Source organism: Rosa rugosa, chromosome 3 (genome assembly GCF_958449725.1).
Source record: "Rosa rugosa chromosome 3, drRosRugo1.1, whole genome shotgun sequence".
Lineage (NCBI taxonomy): Eukaryota > Viridiplantae > Streptophyta > Magnoliopsida > Rosales > Rosaceae > Rosa > Rosa rugosa.
The window spans coordinates 25,140,739-25,154,615 of NC_084822.1; positions in this window are offsets into that span (position 1 = coordinate 25,140,739).

Here is a 13,877-nt window from a genome sequence, read left to right on the forward strand (position 1 = left end):
ATCTTTATATAAAGGATTACAAGACTGATTCAGTTGTACAAGGAAAGATAATTATACAATTAATCGGATATCTTCGGGAAGTGTTTAAGGAAAACCAAAATTATGAGAGAATTGAGTCGTGTTTTCATTGATAATAGGGGCATCTTTATATAAAGGATTACAAGACTGATTCAGTTGTACAAGGAAAGATAATTGTACAATTAATCGGATATCTTCGAGAATCTCTCTAATTCTAAACCCTATTACAACGAGGTCAAGTAACTTAGAGTTTGGGCCAGACACATATTTCAGATTTACTTGAACACTCCCCCTTGTCTCGCCCAAACGTGGTGCTCATTTCGTTGCCTCATTAAAAATCTTGCTGAGTAACAAAAACCCTGTGGGACAAAAATAAACCTCGGTCGATGGGGGAAAAAGAGCACAACACACCATTCACGTTTCGAGATCATACATATAGACATCTCCCCCTGATGACAACGGTCATGGGAGTTCGGATAACTTCTGCAAATGATGCTACCAACATGTTTCTCGAAAGTGGAATTTAGGCAATGACTTAGTGAGCAAGTCTGCCACACTGTCCTCAAATCGAACCTAGTTTACTTTGATCTTGAGGAGAGTCTGTTGTTACTGATTATCCTTAGTGTTGTCGCTTTTGATGTAGCCTTACTTCATTCGTTCAAAACAAGCGGCATTATCCTAAATGCTCGTAGGCTCATATGTGGTAGACTTCAAACCATAATTGTTCGAACATGCGTAATTAGGATCCAATCCATATACATTCACGAACCACTTCATGAAGAGCAATAATCTCAGCATTGTTCGAAGATATAGCGACTACGGTCTATTTTGTAGACCTCCAAGATATCACGGTCTTTACCCATGGTGAACACTTAACCAGTTTGGGAATGACCTTTGTGTGGGTCAGAGAGATATCCAATATCAGCAAAACCTTCCAACACATGTGGTTTTGGGATGGGGATAGAGGACACGGGCCAATGTTGGCAGCGTTCCTGGTGTGTGATGAGTCCGAATCCATCGTCTCTCTGCAGGGATAGAACAAGCCCATATCAATCGTACATCTTAAGTACCGAATGATATCTTTTACACCATTCCAATGGCGTCGCGTTGGCGCAAAGCTATACCTTAGCTAACAAGTTCATAACATATGAGATGTCCGGTCTTGTGCATTGAGCTAAGTACAATAATGCGCATATTGTACTTATGTAGGGCATTTCCGCCTTTAGCACATCTTCGCCATCATCCTTCGGACGAAGAGGATCATTTTCAGGATCAAGACTACGGACGATCATGGGGGTGCTTGAAGGCTTGACCTTGTCAAAATGCCTATGCATTTATCAACACGATGCTCAAGTTCCAAACCGAGACATAATCGTGTTCTCCCAAAATCCTTCATCTCAAACTCGGATTTCAAGTGTTCAGCGGTTTCCCTTAACTCTTTAAGGGCTTCCAATGAAGATCATGTCCAACATGAACCGCGATAGAATCCGAAACTTGTTATGGAAACGCGTGGGCATATCCCTTTTCAATCAAGTAGTCACTTTAGTGAGCGTTTCAACCTTTTTGTAAAACGCGCTCCGTGGTCTAGAGCCACTTGACTTGGGTAATTGAAGTTCACCACGAACCTTCATGTATATTCCGTATCTAGATCCCCATAGAGATACGTAGTGACCACATTTGTAAGCTGCATGTTCAGTTATTCAGAAACTACCAAACTGACAAGGTAGTGAAGTGCAATGACATCCATTACAAGAGAATATGTCTCATCGTAGTCGATTCCAGGGCGTTTTGTGAGAAGCCTTGCGTCATAAGGCGAGATTGCCATCTCTTTTCTCATCACGCTTTCTAACGAAGACCCAGTAGCCAATAGGTTTTATGTTAGGAGGTGTTGGCATCACTGGCTCGGAAACCTTCCTCTTCGTTAGAGAATCCAACTAATTAACCTGGATCACATCTTTCCATTTAGGCCAAATTTCTCTACGTTGGCATTCATTCATCAACGGAGCGTGGTTCGATATCATCGGACTCAACAAACTCATGCGCAACGAAATGCGTGACTACATCATCAATTATGATGGAGTTTCTATCCCTCGTCTCATGTACACTAGTGTAATTTTCAAATAGCTCTATATTTTCAGGAATAGGTTCTGACGTTGAGGCGTCCCCCAACTATAACCATAATATGGAAGATTCTCATGAGACGGATTTTGAGTCTTGATGATCAAAGGATTGGAATGTGCCAAAGTATCATTCGAACCTGCGGGCCTCACACGCATCGTAGCTGGAGCCATGGCCTATAACGCTAGAGTGCCACTCTCTTTGGCTTTGGCGCCATGCCTACCTCCTTGTAGGGTGGCACTACGTTCTCTCGCAGGGACGTCCTTCTTTGCAGGCATATTTGCAGCAGATGTGTGATCTCATCACTTTAGCAGGGATCGAGATAAGACATAGTGGGGACAGGCCACGACAATTCCTGTCGTTCCTACTGAACATCTGTGTTCTTATCTCCCCCTAATGACGGGAAGACTGTCTCATCAAAGTGACAACCCGCAAATCTAGCGGTAATGAGATCGCCTTGCAAGGGCTTTAAGTGGCAGACGATTGTCGGAGTCGCCTTGCAAGGGCTTTAAGTGGTAGACGATTGTCAGAGTCTCCATGGATAGTTATTCACAAGGATGTTGTCATGCTTCCGAGTTGTAGTCAAGAACTGACTTGAAATCACATAAGCGGAGGTTATGCCATCTCACTTATATGTCAGAAAGCAGGGAGTCACGGACGTTGCCAAATCTTTCTTCGAGTGAGACCCACAGCCTTCTGGGATCTTCTTCATTCATACACTCGTACTGGAGCGAATCATCCATATGACGAGTCATTAGGATGATGGCTTTCGCCTTATTTGCCTCTAAGGCTGCTCTATTTTCTTCCAAAGCTTGAGCTTGCTCAACAGTTAGCACGTCCTAGTTAGGCTCGAAAATCGTATCCAGGATTCCATCGGCCTTGAGATGCTAGCGGACATCACGAACCCACCTGTGATATCCAGAGCCAGTTGTTCCCAATGGAGCAAAGTCCAATTTGTTCAGGTTACTCATCCTGAAAGAGAACAAGAAATTAGGGTTAGTTTAGGAGGGTAAAAGGCTACCACGAAAACATATAAAATTTATGAGCGTAGTTGCTCCCAAGAAATTATGAATTTCTGAGCGTAATCGCTTCCAAGAAATTCAATTCCGAGAGGTATTGGATTAGATTGAAACAATGACGTAAGTGGTCGATCATAAATTCTCTACAAACTCTAAGTTTGGAGATCTCAACAAGCTCCAAGCTTGGAGTGAGCACGAACCCCCACAGTTTGGCTTAATTAGGTCTCCTCTATGATGAAGAAAGGGGGCTAGAAGAAGGGAGTTTGCAAGTCCCCGAGAAAAAGAAGAGAAGAAATAAAAACTTCAAAAACGGGAACTTTTAGTAAAAAATACCTCGAAATAGGTCGCCAGAAATTTGACTGGAAAAGTCGCAGGAAGTTTACAGGCGTTGACTGGAGCTGACGTGGCAGTGGGTCCCGGTGATAACGTGGTAGTGGGTCCCTTGCTGACGTGGCAGTGTCTTGGGCTGCGGCTGCGGCTTGGGCCTGTTGCAGTGGGCTTCTCCTTCCTCCTTTTTTTTTTCTTTTCCTTCTGCAGGTTTTTCTGCCTGATGTTCAGTCGGCCGGTTCAGCAAGTTTTAAGCCGGTTTTTTAGATTTTTCTTCCGGTTCCAGGATCTTGGGATCAAAATGATGCTGCTGCTAGAAAATTTTGGTAGTAATTGGAGGTTCGGTGGAATATTTGCTGCGGATGGTTTGGAGATTCCGGTGGCCGGTTCAATAAGTTTCCGTCCGGTTCTGGTGGTTCTGCTGCCGGTTCTGGAATCCTTGGGTGGAGGTCTTCAAGGTGTGCGGCGGGGGCCAAAAGGTTTTCAAGGTTTTGTATTCGGATTTAGGGTTTTGGCTATTAGGTTTTAGGGTTAGGACGTCGTGCTGATAACGTGTTTAAGGAAAACCAAAATTGGGAGAGAATTGAGTCATGCTTTCATTGATAATAGGGGTCTCTTTATATAGAGGATTACAAGACATAGAATCAGAGTTGTACAAGGAAAGATAATCGTACAATTAATCGGATATCTCCGAGAATATCTCTAATTCTAAACCCTATTACAACTAAGTCAAGTAACTTAGAGTTTGGGCCAGACACATATTCCGGATTTACTTGATCAGGACGTAAAAATATGGATTGATATTTGTCATTTATAGTATTTATATGTAGCTAATATGTAAAACATATATTTTGAATAAAAAAATCTAGGTGAATCATATCCTTTTCAAATATTACAATTTGGATAGACAAAACTTCAACACATTTTAGTAATTTATTTATTTATTTTTATTTATTTATTTTAATCAAACAAATCAATTCTCATTCAACTCAAGCCAGAATGACGCAGATGCATACATTTCCTTGCCATCTTTATGGGCAAGTCTAGGACGTGATATGCTAGCACTACTCATTAGACAACCAGTGCGCACTTATTCTAAAAGTGAGTCTATGAACTATGAAAATACATTGTAAATAGGTCAAGACTAAAAAAGTAAAAAATTTTGGGCATAGCTTCCTAAAAATAGGAAATTGATAAAAATAAACTAAACTATTTTATTAGATCCCAAGACCCAGACTGCCCAGCCCAAGGCAAAATAGCAAGAAGCCCAGCTTCTTCCGATCTCCACAGCCTTCCTACCGCATGTACAGCGAAAGCCGCCCCGATCCACTGTAGACTTCTCCACACTGACGTTGTTGCCAACTGTCGTCCAGCTGCAGGAAAGACACCATTACACACTGCCATCAATAGGACAAAGCAAGCATGCTTATATTAGTTCCTTAATAAATGAAAAGTGTTTGATAAGGAGTTTCGGTGTCCTTTTGATCATGTTAAGCTGTTGCTGTTATTTTGGATACTGTGATTGAATGGGGTCTTGCTCATACTTGTGACACTCATGGTAATGAAAAAGTTGTAGTGACTGTTAAATGGACTAAGCTTATTCCTGGATAGGTGAAATTAAAGATTGATGATGCTAGAGCTCAGAATGGAAGAATTGGAGGGGGTTATAACAGATTGTGATGGTAACTGGATTTCTGGGTTCTATGCTAGCTTGGGGAGTGGTCCCGCTCTTGAGGCAGAAGCTTGGGATCTTCTGCTAGGTTTAAACCTCACTAGTTCTCTTTAGTGTGCCTCTGTCCTCAATGAATCTGACACTGAAATCCTAGTTCGAATGCTTAATCAGTGTAATATCCCAGAAATTCGTTATTTATTTCTGATAATTTTTTGAAGTTGATCGTTAGGACAATTTCGTGGTTCGGGGATGAAGTGGAAGTGTTTCAGACGAATAATTTCTCGAAATGTTTTATTTTCGAGGGGTCAAGGAGTTGACTTTTTATTCGTTGAGTTTCTCTGAAACTTGCTTCACGAAAGTCGTAGAGCGCGTCGATATGAGTTCGTGAACATGCGGCACGCGTAAATTGGAGATCATATGAGAAGGTTATGGTCAGCGGAAGTTTCTGCTATTTTGAGAAATTACTATAAATAGATATTTCCAAATTTAGAAAATCAATTATGATATTTTCGGAAGGTATTCCTCTTTGGAAAATCCTTTCTCTCCGTTCTCTCTCTTTGAAATCCTAGGATCCGGAAGTTTTCCGTTCGACCCGACCCGACGATAACTTCCAATTCAGGTGTTCTCCGGCGACGGTGCTGGCCCAGACCTGTTCGCCTCCTCCGTGTGGTTGTCCCTATGGTAGTCTTTAGCGACGATTTACACCGAGCACGGCGGATCGAAGAGGTGAAGTTCAACGACGGCAGATATTGCCAGACGGCAGGACTCGAAACCTGTCGCATTTTGCTCCTACATCGTCCTCTTTCGATCCTTGGTAGTGGTGTTGATCAATTTTCAGTGTGGAGTTGCAACTCTCGGTGAACAGTGTGTTTTGGCTTGCAGGGGCGATAGAGGCCGATTTGGCTTGAACTCCAGGTATTAAAGTTGGTCTTCGTAGTGTAAACTCCATTTTGGACCTTTGGATCTTGCTGGTTTGGTGTTTGGCACGGCAGTGCGTAGGGTCCACGCGTAGCCGACTATGGCGGAGAGTGGCGGCGTGTCCGGCCATGTTTGGGACAGTTTCTTACTTCATTATTATCTACTCGTCGATATGAGCATTTTGATATATGATTTGTAACATTTGGAGATCGTTTGATCACGTTAGGGTTTTTAGCGGTTTCTATTATCTTGGCTTTCGATCCGTGAGGATCTGACCGTTGGATCGTCCTCTTATTTGGGCGTTTTGATCCTAGAAGTGTTTTGGAGGCCTTAGATGCTCTCTGATGAGGTTTCATCTCGATTGACGTATCATTCAATTTATAGTCCTCATTTTTTGAACTTTAAAACGATTGTGTGCTTTGTGTTGTATTGAGTGTGACCTTAATGTGATTAGGTGATTGACGGAATTGTGTGAGCAAAGTTTGATGATTTTGTGCTTGTCTCAGTTTGTGTGTGAAGACGCAGCAGGATATAGAGCTGAGTAAATCTCACATTGTTTTGGGTGATAATTAGTAATGTGATAGTTTTAGTTGAATTAATTGTTAGCTATAAATCATATTTATTGCAAGTAATATTTGTTTTGAAAAATATGAACTTGATCGTCAATGGTTCATGGGTAAGTAAAAAACAAGGATTTGTTACAAATGATTTTCGATGGAGTAGATTGTGAAATATAGTTGGAATTGTTTGGTGAAGTGAAAAGCATTATGTTTCGCATGTTTTGATCATTATTGTTGTACAATGTGATTTTGAGGGAAACAAATGAATCGGGAAGAAAAGACAGTTTTGTTGGTTTTGAGTTTTGAATGGAGTATGTACGATTTTGGGTGATGGTTTGAGGTGTGAAAATAATATTTTGAAAAGGTTTTCGATATTGTTTGAGAATGGTGAATTTGTATATCAAGTTATGATAACCAAGGTGGTGATAATCGATCGATATAGTAGTACCAAAGTGGTGATGATCGATATAGTAGTACCAAAGTGGTGATAAATTGTATGATGATTGTTGTATAAGGGATGTGAATTATTGTTGAGTGATCGATGTTGTGGTGATTTGTGTTATCAGTAGAGGTGTAAATCGTGCGAAAATCTTCCTCAATTTCATACCAAATCAAATCCTTATCTTCTACCTCACCATAGATAGTGACTGCAAACTCAATGTTGTGCTCCAATTGGCGGTGCAAGATGTGCATATTGATTTGCAGATTCTGACTTTCGAAGCTCAATATCAACAGTTCCGGCATCAGCAGCACGTTGACGGCATCTGTAGACTTGGTTTTGGAAACTAGTGCAGCGATCTCCGGAGTGAAGCAGAGGTTGGCGTTTTTTTTTTTTTTTTTTGGGGGGGGGGGGGGGGGGGGGGGGGGGGGCGCGAGCTCTCTGTTGGTAAAGGCTACTTGAGCCATGGCTTCGACAGCCTTCTTCAGCAGAATCACTTTGCACTGATCAAGTTTGAGCTCAAACCACCGCGACATTGTGGAAGAAAGCTGGAGAATTTTGTTGGAGGAGAAAAAGGGGTTCAAAAACCTTTTGAATTTAATTCTAATTAAGGAACAACCGCATTCACATTCCATTCTTGCAAATCCTCCACTCCTGCACAACCTTGGCCCCCATTTCCTCATAAAACTTAATCCCATTCACATTCCAATCCAGCACAAACCACTCCACATTGAACCCGGCTTGGCGAGGAAAGTAGAATAACTTGGGAAAAACAGGACAAACTCGGCGATGCCACATTAGATCTAAAGATATGGCTCTTTGGGTCGTCGATCCAGAGGTCAAGATTGAGGATCTTAACTGTAGAGTGGTAGAATTGGTTGGAGCTATGAGAGTCGTTGGGGAAAGGGGCGAAGGAGACTTCGAGGACGAAGATGGTGAAGGACTTGAAGGGAGGGGAGGTGAAGAAAGTACAGGAGATGGAGATGAAACCAGCAAATCAAGCTGTGAGGGAGATGAAAGAGTTTGACTCCAAACTGACCAAACTGCAAAAATACAATTGTACCCTTCATTTATTTGATAATGGCATCGGCCGTAACGGTGTAGTTAACGGAATGTATCGAAAATGGGTCGGGTTAAATAGTCCATGTACTTATGTTGTAGTTCTGAAAATATATTAATCTTAATTCTCAGTGGAGGATAGGTCATGTATCGTTCTTCAAAATTTCACTTTTTAAAAAGTATGGAATTGATTAAAAAAATAAAAATAAAAAAGTAAACTATAGTAACTAAAATATTGTGTTGATAAAAAGTAATATTTGATTATTATAAAAACCGACCGAATCATTAACCGATTGAATCAACCTAAATTCGTGGTTAATCCGTTAAATAAACTGATTAACGGATCCGGACCATTATTGGATCAAATTTTCATCAATCCAAACTAGTCATTTGATCAACGGATCAAATTTTCAATCCGGACCGAATCTGGATCAAAATCCGATCCATTGACAGGTCTAGAAATAACTACTCAATATGTCATCGTATGCTCTAAAGTACATGTTCTTTTCAATTTATAAATCTACTTTGCCCAACCATAACTTTTCGCAACTCTTCAATTTGAACCTTAGCTCAGCCACATAATTGAGTTGCTGGGGTCCAATTCAATCTCAAGATAAAGAACAACTAGTTTCAATGTTTGTCAAAGCCATTGTTGGTTAGGTTAACAAGATTCAAGAATGAAACTTGTTGATCAATTCTTTAGCTTATTATTAAATGAAAATAATTTGACAGATGTTAGATGAATTAATGAAATTTATTTTTGTTGGAGATTTCAATTATATATATATATATAATATGTTACACAATTAATTGAAGAAATGTAAAAGATTTATTATATTTATAGGATAAAGAAAAGTTTATATACATTATATGCAACAGTACAATTACCTTAAGGTTAAAGAAAAGTAAATCTCTCATTCTTGTCGACCATTCCAACTGTATTAATGTAACTTTTAGTGTAGAATATCTTTTGAGTATCTTCAACAACGCAAGCTATATAGTTTAAGTTGACGAAGTGGTGTTAGCTTAGTGGTTAGAGCACCCACTACCTAATGACGAAGTCATGGGTTCGAGTCACCATGGGGGTAGGAGTGAAATCCTTTGATCCTCTTTTAATATAAGAGTTAGGAAAAAAAAAAAAAAAACTATAGTTTAAGTTAAAATAACTAAGAAACTAAAATATAGCTATAGGTTTAATAATTTTTGTCCCCCAATATTAGTTATTTCAAATCTTTTATAAAATCATAAATTGCCGTATGGATAAAGGGCAAAGAAAATAGGAGATATAAATATAACTATGTAAACTTCATAGCTAAATATAGCTACCTATTTACAAAAGTTATAGCATCTTCAACAGTAAAAGTTACTTTTTAGTTAAATTTAGCTAAAGTTGTGAAATATAGCTATTGATTTAACAATGTTGCTCCAATAATAATAGTTATTTGTAAGTGATATATTATGTTTTATCAAATCGTAAACTGACATGTTGACAAAAGAGGAGAGAAAAATATAACTTTTAATTTAAGGGAAAATGGTCTGTACGGTGCATGACGTTTGCCTCCTTATAAATTTCGGTACCTCATGTTTTGAAAATATCAATACGGTACCTGAGATTCTCAACCCGACTGAAGATAGGTACATAGAGTCGTTAGCTCCGTTACGGCATCTGTTAACTGGCAATTTTTGAAGGGTATTTTCATCCTTTCATGGTTTTTTTTTTTTAAGCATCTCTCTCTCTCTCTCTCTCTCTCTCTCTCTCTCATCTTGTCACCTTCAACCCGAAAGCCCCAAGCTTGAACTACAAGAATCAAGATCGAATTTTTTGTTCTTGGTTATGAAAAAAAATTTATAATCAATAGCATAAATTGGCCATTAGCCCATTAGGATTTTGAAGAGCGTAAGAAGGTTCAGCCGGTTATTTCTTTTCAAACTCTTGTTCAAGAAACAAAAAAAAGAAGTCTTTTACTCTCTTGATTTCAAATTGAAGAAGAAGGTATATATGGATTCAAAACTATAAAATTTATTTTCATTGCAATTCTATCTTAAGTTTTTAACAGTATATAATTTCTTTTTCTTATTTGCAAGAACTCCAATTTATGTTTTGATACTTGGTAATTGGTTTTTTTTTGTTTTTTTGAGGGAAATGAAAGACTAATTCATTGACGGGGAATCATGACAATCAGAGATTACAATAGTCTCCACAGATGGAGGAATATTGGTAAAGAAGTTCACCCTAAACCGGCCACCTTTGGCCTCCTGCGCTAGAGTATGCGCCACCAAATTTACTTTACGATTGCCGTATACTAGCCGTGCATCAAGAGTAGCGTGCAGCAGTGCTCTCAAATCATGTATCAAGAACCCCAGGTCTGAGTGGTCGAGAGCAGACCCATTGACAGCCTGTACCAAGTCCATGTAGTCGGACTCCACCAGCAAAGGGGTAAAGTGGTGATCAAGAGCTAGCTGCACTCCTTGAAGTAAAGCTAGCAGCTCCACATGTCTAGATGAATGAGCTACCGCCTCAGTGTGTCGGAAACCCCCCACCACGGAGCCTTCATGATCACGAAATATCCCTCCTAACCCAGCCAAACCGGTATTCAAGTCAAAAGCAACATCCATATTGAGTTTGATAAAACCCACAGAAGGTTTGCTCCATTTATGTGAACCTCGTGAACCATTATCACGAGCAAGAGGAGTATGAGCAGCTTTATAATCATTCCACCAACCCAGCGTCATAGGCACTATTTCATTAGCAGCTTTACACTCTTCATCCCAAATTCGGGAATTCCGATTCCTCCAAGTAGCCCAGATCAGCATTAATAAAGGAGAAAAGGCAGCATGTGTTAGAGTGTAGATTGCAATCAACCAATCCGCCACGCAGGATGCATTTGTAAGAGTTGGGATATTAGCAACTTGAAGGATGCTTGCAGCATGAGGACAATCCCGGAGAGCATAGATGGGGGATTCCACTTCTTCCTCACAAAAAGGGCACTGGGTATCGATGTCAATACCACTTTCACTGAGCCAACTTCGTGTGGGCAGAAAATTAGAAGTTGCCTTCCACGCACATACTTTCACATTCCCAGGAACCTGAGCGTTCCAAAGTTGCTTCCAGAGAATAGCACTCGGATTAGGAGGATCTAAAACCGTTGCCAGGATCCTATCCCGAGCAAAATGATACGCAGACTTCACAGTAAATTTGCCCTTGTTATCGCCTCCCCAAATCCACTGATCTCCATGGTTGTGGGGACTCAACGGCAAAGCCTGAATCTTCTGGACAATATGTGGTGGAAAAAGTCTAGAAAGAAGTGGGACATTCCACACCCCAGGTTAAAGAAACAAGTCTGCTACCACCGTAGCATCAGCTGACCGGAAAGAGCCTAAGTCCGCACCCAATAGCCACGGATCCGACCAAATATTAGTAGACAAACCATTACCCACATGGCGACGTATACCAGCCCTTAGAATATCCCTACCTTGCACAATACTCCTCCATGCATAAGAAGGTACGTTGGTCGCCCAAAGAAGCTTCCCAAAAATAACAATGAGGAAAATAAATAGCTTTGAGCAATTGCCCAACTAGCGAGTCAGGCGTTTGAATGAGGCACCATCCTTGTTTCGTTAACATAGCCAGATTAAACGCAAATAAGTGCCTGAATCCCATACCGCCCATACTCTTCGGTTTACACAACTCATCCCAAGCTCGCCAATGCATGGCGCGTTTCTCCTCAGTACTCCCCCACCAAAATTGGGCACACGGTTGGTGAAGCTCTTGAATGAGAGATTGAGGAAGTAGATAGCAATTCATAGTGTAGAGAGGCATTGCCTGAACCACCACTTTAATTAGAAACTCCCTTCCAGCACTGCTTAACAACTTAGACCGCCAACCAGTCAGTTTCTTAGACAATCTATCTTTAAGAAAAGCAAAAGTCTTCGACTTGGACCGTCCCACCAGAGTTGGGATACCCATATATTTCTCATGTTTAGAGACCTCCTGCAGCCCCAAAATTTGTGCCAAATTATCTCGTAGATGAGGGAGAACACTTCCACTAAACACCACGTTACTTTTCTGTAGATTGACTTGCTGGCCAGATGCTTTCTCATAGGTATTGAGTAAGTTACGTATCATATGACAATCTTCAGGGCTAGCAAAGGAATACAACATACTGTCATCAGCAAAGAGTAGATGGCTGAGTGTAGGAGCACCATCACAAATCCGGAGACCCTGTCAACGTCCACTAGAGACCGCATGAGATATAAGAGCAGATAAACCTTCTGCACAAAGAAGAAACAAATAGGGCGAAATAGGGTCTCCTTGCCTTAATCCCCGTTGAGGAGTAATGAATCCCTAGGGTGCTCCATTAACAAGAAACGAATAGCGTACCGTAGAAAGGAAGAACATGATAAACTCAACCCACTGAGTAGCAAAACCCATCTTCAACATGATCCTACGCAGAAAGCTCCATTCCAACCTGTCGTAGGCCTTACTAATGTCCAACTTGAGGGCAAAAAAACCTTCTTGTCCACGCCTAAGCTTGTGCATATAATGGGCTACTTCCGAGGCCACCAGAGTATTGTCAGAAATAATCTGTCAGGCACAAAGGCACTTTGTTGGGGAGAGATAATGGCCGGTAAGAAATTCTTTAACCTGTTAGCCACCACCTTGGAAGCAATTTTATAAATCACATTACATAAAGCTATGGGTCTCAAATGTGACATAGTCGTTACTTCTTTTACCTTCAGAATCAGCACGACATGAGTGAAATTCAAATCCGGGGGCATCTCCAGCGTAGTCAACATAGATATAACTGCATGGCCAACTTCTTGCCCTACCAAAGGTGACATGTCATCAGGCCCGGGGGCCTTAGAAGGATGCATTTGGAAGAGGGCCATGATACGTGCAAAAGCAATCGCCAATTTAACCCTGAAAAATGTAGTTGTTAGTATAGAATAAGCAGGGATCGTTCAAGCCGGGGATTGAGGGTACTTACATGTGAAAAAATAAGAAAAAAGAATTTACAAGACAAACGAAAATAATAAGTATATATAGACAACAATTCGAAATTTACAAAGAATCCAAGTTAGAGTTAAATTAGGAATCCTACTCCTACTAGAATACATTTTACAAGTCATAGTTATATTAGAAATCCACATACAACAAGGATTACTAGTCGTATACTAATTAGGATTACTTAATCTACAAGAAAACAAAGTCAAAGCCAAGTCAAACAAGGAATCCTAAGTCAAAACTAACTCTAACTACTTTTCCTAAAAAACACCAAAGAATCCCTAAAATTTAGGAACACATAAAAAACACAAAACAAACTCCTTAAAAACACTAAATTAATTCCTAGAAAACACTAACACATATTTACTATTCACGGAGACAGTATTCACGAATTTTAAAAACATTTTTTCAGATTATTTATTTTATTAACTACATTAACATGCTACCTAAAAGTCTAAGTTAATTTTAATTATTTACACAAACAAGAAAACATAAAGATGAGGGGTTTTTGAAGATTGAAAACAGAAATTTTCAGAAAACAAATAAAGATTAAAAATAGTTTCTATACAAAGGTGGGAAAAGAAGAATTTTTGGAAAACAATTCATCAAGAACCAATCAAGAACAATTCATTCATGCATTCTTTTATCTTTGTAGTTACCATGGAAAGATATCAACCAAGAAACAAAGATACAAGCGACCAATGTCCCTTATTTGACTTCCCTTTACACAGTTGATCAAGCA